This window comes from Sciurus vulgaris, assembly GCF_902686455.1.
Source record: "Sciurus vulgaris genome assembly, chromosome: 13".
Taxonomy (NCBI): Eukaryota; Metazoa; Chordata; class Mammalia; order Rodentia; family Sciuridae; genus Sciurus; species Sciurus vulgaris.
In genome coordinates this window covers 24,242,547-24,252,763 of record NC_136474.1, presented here as the reverse complement: position 1 = coordinate 24,252,763, position 10,217 = coordinate 24,242,547, and the positions used below count along the sequence as shown (strand labels likewise).

The 10,217-nt window shown below is 44.1% G+C and overlaps 1 long non-coding RNA gene across 1 annotated transcript; it reads left to right on the top strand.

The window, feature by feature from the left end:
* Window positions 1-250: 250 nt before the first annotated feature.
* Window positions 251-9,806, top strand: LOC306643213. Its single transcript, XR_013758854.1, has 3 exons — window positions 251-321; window positions 7,826-8,098; window positions 9,182-9,806. It is a non-coding gene; the product is annotated as an uncharacterized lncRNA (long non-coding RNA).
* The last annotated feature ends 411 nt before the right edge of the window (window positions 9,807-10,217 follow it).

The window sequence follows — 10,217 nt, the reverse complement described above, 5'->3', positions numbered from 1 at the left end:
TGTCAGGTTAGTTAACCAGGCAATTATAAGGAGTCCTATTGAAACTCGGTAAGGAAAAGCAAGTTGAAATAAGAATATTTAACCAACCTTGGGCAAAGTCCTCTGACCCTGATCGCAGGGGTGAGAACTGGGAGGGACAGATTCTCCCTCAGAGGGCTCCTGTGTGAGAAAGCTGCTCCTCAGAGACCCCCGCCCTGCCTCAGGGAGGGGAGAGGAGGGGAGGGGAGGGAAGGGGAGAGGAAAGGAGGAGGGGAGGGGCCCAGCCCCCAGACCCCTCCCTGCACGTCTTCACCTCCAACTGCTTCTTTCCTCAAGCTGCAGGTGAGATTTCACTTATATTCTGTGCACTGAGGCAAAATCTAACTCTAAATAATCACTAATCTAGGAAAGTTCTACCCAGTTCTTCGATAATACAATACCGCCATTTAACCACTCACAAGCATAATTTCCCAATAACAGTATTGCGTGGCTAAATTAAAGTAGATGAGTAGTAAATCTTGACCAATGCCTCTAATCGGTTCTCATGAAGAAAAAAATATACACCTGAAAAGAATAGCTGTCTTTCTCAATTATCAAGAATTATCTATACATTTTTGCAATTTCCTACATGGAAGAAATGTTAAGAGGATTGACAAAAAGTCATGACATCTGTGTCTGAATGACTATAACTTTGATATAAAGTGCAAGGAAAACATTTAGTTGGTTGATTCACACTCCTTTATACAATTCATGTCCACTTACACACACCCAGAATTGCAAAATCCACAAATATCTGTAAGATTTTCAGAGTCTTTAGTTTAAATTATAACTATAAAGTTTTATTATTTAAAAATGTCCCATTTCATTTTTTCTCTATGAATCTTCCAAAGATATATAAACTAACAATATGCTGCCTCAACTATTTTGGATTTGTAGACATTTCAGCTTGATGGGTAGCTGGGATTTCCTGTGTTCTCAGCACCTTCTCCAGAACAGTGCTTGGCATGGGTCAGTAATTTCACCAGTTGATTTATTTAAAGATGACTAACTTACTATTTAGTCAACTTTTTACATTTTATGTGATTTTTTTAAAAAGTTAAGTGTTGAGGTATAAGTTAAAACAAATTATGAATCTGGAGTTGGAATTTGAGGATCAATGTTTTGTGAATTCTAAATCATCAGCTCTCTCTGTGGGCTGGCTGGCAACCCAGCACAGCTGAAAATGCCAATTAATCTTCAATAGCACAGCTCATCATAATGAGAAGCAGAACTGTCCATCTGGACACCAACAGAGCCCCTGTGGGCGCCCCCTCTCTGCATTTCAATTACACTCAGGATGAGAGAAAGGGAAGAAATTGCCTTTCTGGAATCAGACATTTGGAAGACTTTCCCAAAACTTTATTAGATTTTAGTGATACATACCATTTCCAGTTTGGATGAGGAATGGCGTATTTGCCACGTGGACAAATACCATAGAAAGTATCCAGTGATTTGGGAAAGTTGACTACAAAAGGCATTTCCAGTAACTCGGATTTAATGGGTATTACATGTGCCCACTAAGCAGTGAATCAACAGGGGGTTTTTCATAAATAATGTAGAAGTGGCTGGGCAGATTCCCTGCAGAACAGTAAGTCCATAACAGGTTCTCAATTCTGAATGCAATCAATAGATTAGCTGAAGAGAGACTGTTCTGAGTCACCCCCTCTGTGCCTGGCGTCGCTGCTTCTCTGCCTGCGTCCATCTCCCCAATCGACCCTGCCTCCATGGGAACTGATAGGCCCAGGGCCAATCAAGGGAGCCCCACCTCCACTCGGACAATCTTCTGCAGGCTCCTTAGGGTCAACGCCATGTAACATGTAGAATAAATTTCAGAACAGCCCAGAGAAGAGAGGATGTGGTCGTTTTTTCTGAGTGTGATACAAATATCCTGGGGAACTTTACTGTGGATTGTGAGTTAGAAAGATAAATTGGGCAGCTGCCGGGGAGCAAGGGCAGAGGCGGGGACATGAGGTGGGAGACAATGACAGCAAATGGGGCCAAAGAGGAGGGTGACTTCATCCCCCTGCTTCGTGTGTGTGTGTGTGTGTGTGTGCATGTGCATCTGTGTGTATGCATATGTATGTGTGTGTGCGTGTGTGTGCATGTGCATCTGTGTGTGTGTGCGTGAGTGTGTGCATCTGTGTGTGTGTGCCCGTGTGTGATTGTTATGACAGAGCATCTGAGACTGGAGAATCTATGAAAAACAGAAATCCATTTCTTTTGGTATTGAAGGCTTGAAGTTCAAGTTCAAGGTGGTGGCAAGTCTGGTGCCTGGTGAGGGCTGCTCTCTGCTTCCACAATGGCACCTGGAACACTGCATCCTGCAGAGGGAGGAAGGGGAGCCCACTTCCAAAGCCCCTGCCACTGCGGCATTCGTCTGTCCGGGAATGTGCAGCCCTCCTGAGCCAAACCCCTCCCCCTAGAACTCAGCCCCAGGACTGCGGCACTGGCGATTAGGGTTTCAGCCTGTGAACTTTGGAGGAGACGGACATTCAACCCACGGCAGCAGGAGTAGCCGCCACGCACGGTAAGATTTGGGATGGACGCTGAAGTTGAGTCCAAAGATTTTACTGACGAGTTGCATGTAAATACCGGAGAAAGAGAAGACCCTAAAAGGCCTCTAACGCTATGGCCCGAATGGGTGAGTCCCCAGAACTGCTGCTTCTTAAACCAGAATCGCTTAGAGGAGAGGAGACCCTGGGAAGGTGAGCAAGCAGAGGCCATCAGAAAGCAAGGCCGCCTCTCGTGTCTCTCTCTTCCACAGGAGCCTGCCGGCCCTGCGCTTTCTGCTGTGCTTCGAAGGCTCTGATGGACACCCTACCCTTGGACTTCCCAGCCTCCTGAACTGTCCCCTAATAAGTCTCTGTTTTAAAAAAAAATCAGCTAATTTGAGGTCTTTTTTTATAGACATAGAAGGACGGAGACATCCCTGAATTTTGTGCTCATTTTCTATGCACTAACCCCCACTGGGCCTTTGCCTCTAAATTCCCACTTGCCCATGCTGGGTTTAGAGCTCAGGCTGTCTTCTGCACTAGGAAATCTCACTCCCCATAGTCATCTCAGTCATCACCCTCCGCTCACTCTTGAACAAATCTCCCTTACTGTGCCTTAAAGTGTCACAGAATATTGTTTTCCTATCATGGGAGAGAGAAGGGGGCCCGGCCATGTGTGGCACAATGAAACATGGGTGTTGTTTTACTCGGATTGTTTGGTCATTGTGACCGAAAGTCTTGATGAGAAGATTAAGGGGAGAAAAAGTTTATTTGGGCTCATGGTTTCAGAGATTTAGTTCATGGTGGGCCAACTCCATAGCTCTGGGCCTGAGGTGAGGCAGAACATCATGGTGGAAGGGCTTGGCAGAGGAAAGCAGCTCAGGACATGGCAACCAGGAAGCAGAAAGCTCCACTCACCAGGGGGAAAAATATCCCCCAAGTCATGCCCCCATCCATCCACCTACTTCAGTCACACCCCACTTGCTTATAAGTACCACCCAGATAATCCACATCAGTGGATTAATCCACCAACTAGATTAGAGCTCTCATAACCCAATCATTTCACTTCTGAGCATTCTTGCATTGTCTTACACATGAGCTTTTGGGGGACACCTCACATCTAAACCATAACAGATGTGCATGTATTTCAGCTTGTGAAGTATTCAGTCATTCATTCAATATACTAGTTGGACACCTAATTGTGCCTGGAAATGAGCTAATTATGTGTATAAAGATTATGGACTCTTGACCTATGGAAAAATATGGACATACGCTAACATGTTAGAGAGGGCAGGAGCAGAGTTCTGGGAAAACCCCATGAAGTGAGACTCGATACGTGCCTGTAGGAATCCAGATCACAGCAGAGAAGGGGCTACAGGGGAACCTGGCCTACTTACATGTCAAAGAGACGGAAGAGCTTCTAGAACATATAAGTATGCTCCCAGGCTGAAAACTGAATGACTCTACATTTTCACATTATTTCTAGGTCCCTTGCAACTTTCTCTGCCGTTCATCTTGTGATGTGCAGAGAAAGGCGACATTTCTGCTTAGTCTGGATATTAGTTGAAAAATACCAGGGGCACACAATTAAGAAATCAGTTGATATTTGGCATAAAAATGAAGCACATCTAACTCCACGCTTGCTGAGGTTGCCTGCCAAGACTCTCCCATCGAGAAGTAATTCTAGTAATTTGCCATGCACCACTAGCTTCCCCCGTTACTGCCAGGAAACATCTGCTCTTTCCAAGACTTGTCAGTGGGTTTATTCACTTTAATTTTCACTTCATGGTCCGGGATGTCCAAGTAACAGGTAAAAGGAGAGAGATACTGTCACTCCATGATGAGGTCTTCCCCAGAACAGGAGTTTTCAACTGGGGGGATTTTGCAATTTAGCAATGTCTGGAGATATGTTTGATGGTCATAATTTAAGGGAAGGAATTACAGGAATCTTGACAAATTTGCATTTCACTCTCATGTTCAATCACTTTCAAATAGAAGACCTTCTCATCCTCCTTGCACAGAGAGTGTGAGTGTGGATGCAAACATGTATTCAGGGGTGTGTGTGTGTGTGTGTGTGTGTGTGTGTGTGTGTGTGTGTGCTGAGAAGGTGGGGAAAGCTTCTGCTTTCGCACATCCCTCACTATCACAAGCAGGAGGGAAACAGATAATGCCTGTGGTGTGGGTACAGTCTTCTCCCTGACTGGCCATATGTTCCCTTGTGTGAGTCACACAAAAGTTGATTCTTTCATGGAGCCAGATTTAGAAATCTTTGCAAAGCCCTCTGCGCCTAAGGCCTCATTTCTGAAAATGACTTGGCAGCATGAGAGATCCTTTTCAAACCAGACACATTATCCTTCCCCAGCTCCTGAGCAAAGTCCCTTCTGCTGAGTCCCTCACTCAGGCAATGGAGGGGGTGGCAAGATGGCGCACACCTCGGTCTCCGGCTGTGGTGCCAGTAACAGCACAGCAGCACGTGCACCCTGGCCTTGCCACGTGGTAGGAGGGCAGGCTGGGTTTTCACACTCCTTTCTCAATTCTATGTTTTTTCTTCTTCCCTCTCCAACCTTGGTGGTTCCTGTTCTCTGCTGGGTTTGCAGCTTAGCAACTCCCTGATGTGATACTCACCTGTTCCCAGCTTTATGATTTACCTGTTCCTCATCTCTATGAGTGATCAGTTCTCTAGGGAGCCAAAGGACACGGTTCCAGGGGAATTAATTATTGTCTAATTACACATTATGCATTCCTTCCCTACCTTCCATTTCTATCCAGATGTGTATTAATATGTAAAGTCTAAAACTCTGTCAAATGAAAGCTCGCTGGTCAAGTATCAGCCATTCCATGCACTTCCCCCTCCTGTCAGTCATGCTGTTCGCTGTCTGTCGAAAATGAGAGACTGGATCCTTCCTGGTCTACTCACAACTTCCAGCAGTTGGCCACGTGGGATGGAAGACAATAGTTCAGCTTGAGGAAGCTCATGGCTAAATGACGGATGCCTGGTACATGATGTGACCTCTGAAGCTCTTGTTCTGTTCTAAAACTGATGTGCAGAAGGGAAAGAAGGCTAGAGTAGTTAAAGTGATCACACGGTGGTGATTTCATTTTGCAGTTTACGTTTCTACAAGGAGGCCAAGAGAATGTTAAAGGCAAAGGCATGTTAAATGGCAAAGGGTTTTAAAATCATAACCTTTCCCATCATATGTAGAAGATAAAGTGATTGAATAGGTTTGTATTTTCATGGGTTTCTTTGGCACCTCTGCAGTCAACTGATTTTCTTTTGAGTTGTCTTTACTGTTTAGCTGCAGTTTTGAAAGAGTGCTATGACTCGTTCTGCAGGTACAGAGAAATTCACTGTGGTTCAAAGCCTTTACTATATAATTTACTAGAGTCCGCCCACCCAAAATATTTTTACTAGTGTCTTCTCTCATTCCATGGGCTGCCTTTTCATTTCACTGATTGTTTCCTTTGCTGGACAGAGGCTTTTTATTTTCATATACTTCCACCTGCTTATATTTGGATTTAGTGCTTTTGCTTTTGGTATCGCATCAAAACATCACTGTCAAGGTCACTGTCCAGGAGCTTCCTCCTGGGGTTCTCTTCTAGGAGTTCTGTGGTTTCAGGTCTTATATATAGGTCTGTAAATCATTTTGAGTTGATTTTGAGTATGGCATAAGAGTCCAATTTCAATCTTTTGCAAATCATGTATCTGATAAGGTGTTAATATTCAAAATAAATAAGAAAGAGCAATAAGCAAATAGCCACTTTAAAAATGAAGAAGGGACTCAAATAGACATTTCTCAAAAGAAGACAGATGAACAACAGGTATATGAAAAATTGATCAACATCACTAATTATCAGGAAATGAAAATCGAAACACAATGACATATCACACATGCTTCTTCGGATGTCTATTATTTAAAGTGCTGCTAAATGTTGGTAAGGATGTGAACAAAAGAGAACCTTTATACGCTGATGGTAAGAATGCAGATTGGTACAGCTTTTATGGAAAACAGTGTGAGCTGGGTGAGGTGGCACACTCCTATAATCCCCATGGCTCAGGAGGCTAGGGCAGGAGGATCCCAAGTTCAAGGCCAGCCTCGGCAATTTAACAAGGTTCTGAGCAACTTAGTGGACCTCATCTCAAAAGAAAAAAGAAAAAAGGCTGGGGATGTGGCTCAGTGGTTAAGCAGCCCTGGCTGCTTCAATCCTTGCTACCAAAGAAACAAACAAACAAAAACCCAAAGTAGAACTACCATGACATCCAACAGTGCCACTTTGGGGTCCACATACCCAAAAGGACTGAAATTGGAATCTTGATGTGTCATGTGCATCCCATGTTCACAGTGGCATTATTCACAAGAGTCAAGACAAATAGGCAAGATACATGTTTATCAAAGCAGATGCCTGGATAAGAAATCATGGTATGCATACACAATGTAAAATCATCCAGCCTTAAACAGAAGAAAACCCTGCCTTTTGGACTTGAGAGCATTGTGCCAAGTGAAATCGCCAGACACAGAGAGACAGAAGCTACACGACCTCACTGGACTGTGGACTCCAAGAGTCAAACTCACAGCAACATTAGAACAGAGGTCACTGGGGCTGGAGGGAGGGAGATACAGGAGGTGATGGCTCAAAGGTACGACATTTCAGTTCTGCACAATGGACCTGTCGGGGATCGGCCATAAACCGTCTGTGACTGGTCACACCATGTGTGTATTTACAATTGCAATGTAGAAATGGACACCCATGTGCCCAGACACTCTCCTCACATGGACAGCAAACTCGGTAGAGCCCGTGCTCCAGGCTCCTGACTCCTGTCCCAGCCATTGAACTTTGAGGAGAGAAAAACAAGACAAGAAAGAAAAAGCAGTAGCAACCTCTGTGCTAGACTAATTGTGCAAACTTATGCATAACACGTGAAAAGACACTACAGTGAGCTTAATTAGGGTCAGCTCAGGAGGAAAGAGTTCTTAGAATGCAGCCAATGGTAGAACAAATGGCTGAAAACATACTAACGTAGTAAATGCACAGGAAGAGCTTTTCAGAGAATTTGCTAACAAGGCAGCTCTCAGAATGTTGTTAGTACATATTTCATAAAACATATTTTTCTGAACAAAGAGTCATAATAAAATATAAAAAAGGATATTGTTAACAGCATTTAACATGCTGAGTTGAATTCCTGTCACCACTGGGCTGTGGGCGTCAGGGTCCAGAAAAAAAAATGTGTATGCCATTTTACTGATAGTTTCACAACTGCTTAAGAAAAGTCTTTAATTGGGAGAATGAATGGTGCCTAATTTATTTTTTAATTGCAGTGTCTAACAGAGTGGCCCCAGGCAATGCAGAGGAGACACCCTGTCAATAGTTGTGCAACTGATAGGATGGAAATGGATAGAGAAAAAGACATCGAGAGCTCAGGACAAATGGAGGAGTCACCAAAAAACAAACAACCCAATCAATAAATAACTGAGGAACCGGCAGACACTTCACAGATCAACAAATGTATGAAAAAATGCTCAACTGCTCTAGCAATTGGAGAAATGTAAATCAAAACTACTCTAAGATTTCATCTCCCTCCAGTCAGAATGGCAATGATCAAGAATACAAGCAATGGTAAGTGTTGGTGAGGATGTGGGGGAACAGGCACACTCATACATGGCTGGTGGGACTGCAGATTGGTGCAACCACTCTGGAAAGAGGTATGGAGATTCCTTAGAAAACTTGGAATGGAACCACCATTTTAACCAGCTATACCACTCCTTGGTCTATACCCAAAGGACTTAAAAGCATCATAGTGCAGTGACGTAGTCACATCAATGTTTATAGCAGCTCAATTCACAATGGCCAGATTATGGAACCAACCTAGATGCCCTTCAATAGATGAATGGATAAAGAAAATATGGTACATATACACAATGGACTATTACTCAGCCTTAAAAAAGAATGAAATTATGGCATTTGCAAGTAAATGAATGGAGTTGGAGAATATCATGCTAAGTGAAATAAACCAATCCCCCAAAACAAAGGCCAAATGCTTTCTCTGATGTGTGAATGCTGATCCACAATGGGAGTGGGCAAGGAAGGAATTTTAGATTGCAGAGAGGGGAATGAGAGGTTAGAGCTGGTATGGGGGTAGGAAAGATGGTGGAATGAGGTGGACATTATTACCCTATATACATGTACGATGCACGGATAGTGTGACTCTGCATCATGCACAACCAGAGAAATGAAGAGTTGTGCTTCATTTGTGTACAATGAGTCAAAATGCATTCTGCTGTCAGGTATAACCAATTAGAACAAATAATTTTAAAAAAGAGTCGGGGTGCACAGAGAAGGCTGAGTCCTGGGGGCGGGAGGTGGGAGCAAAAGTGAATTCCGTCTGCTCCTTGATCATTCTGCATAGTCTCAATCCTGTTCCAAAAACTGGACCAAGGTTTCACGCAGGAACTATAAATTAAGGTAGAGGAGATACAGTGTCAATGTGGTGAAGCAATAATAGGGTGGGGAACATTCAGCACTCATGTTCAACCCTGAGAGATTCTCAAATGGAAAATGGTAGGAAAAAAAATTCTCAGTCCAGTTGGGATAGGAGTCAGATTGACGAGTCCTGGTAGATTGTACATAGGAAAATAAATAATTAATACTCCCTGCTAGGCACTGACTGCTTCCAGGTACCAGAGCAGAAGTCTGGAGTGCTGACTTAGGCCTTGTGATACTCAAATAAGACGGAAGTCATGGCAGCTATACTTTCTTGACCCCTTACCATGAACCAAGAAGCACCGCAACCAACAAGTCGTACGAATTATCCAGCTCACTTTTCCAAGGAGGAATGACATCGTCACAAAGTCAAACTCTTAGGAAGCGTCTGTTTATTTTTGACTATGTATCGTGGTAACACGTTCTGACTGTCCTTAGGAAAGTTTGAATCTCTGGGCGGCAAGATGAGAACATCTCTTGTCCTTGAGATGAATCGGGGAGTGTTCCCTGAGTGGCTGTGACTTAGGAGAACCAGTGTGGTGTGCCTGTGTTAGGACAGAGTGGGCCGTGTCTTGCCCTTTGAGGAGGAGGAAAATTCAAGCTCAATAAATCCTCTTCTATGGGGCGGCCATAAGCCAGGAAATTCAGCTGAAGGCTGTGTAAGGACTCACCGATGTGTCTGTACAGTACATGGAGTATCTGTGAAAGGGCTCCAGATGCTTGTTGGGGTTGATCCACCACAGCAATGCCGGGCTCATGCATCCTGAAGCGCTTCCGTGGACACGCTGGCTTATGACACTTGCATCTGTCCCACACGTGCATTATTGTTCCGTCCAGGGGAACCGGCCCAGAGAAAGGAGACATTACTAATCTTTAGTTTGACGAGATTTATTGCATCCTCCCTGTTTCTCTGTCTCCTGCCTTCTGTTTATTAGCTTCCTTCTTCCTCTCTCTCCCTCTGTCCTCCCCCAGGCTCCTAGCTTATCAGCCAATTATAGCAAAGCTTTCTCTCATGCAGGAGAGCATGCAGAGGAATGCCAGCATAACACTATATAAATCATGAGCTGTCCATGTGTGGCATGATATTAGATAGCCAATCCTTGAACTTGGCATTAACACGTCATAAGTCTCCATAAGGAACTAGTAAGCAAGCAGCCTTTATGGATACTTCCTTATTTTGGTAGCCAGTGCCCTTTGGCTCACTGCCAGGCTCCATCTTGTCCAAGACGG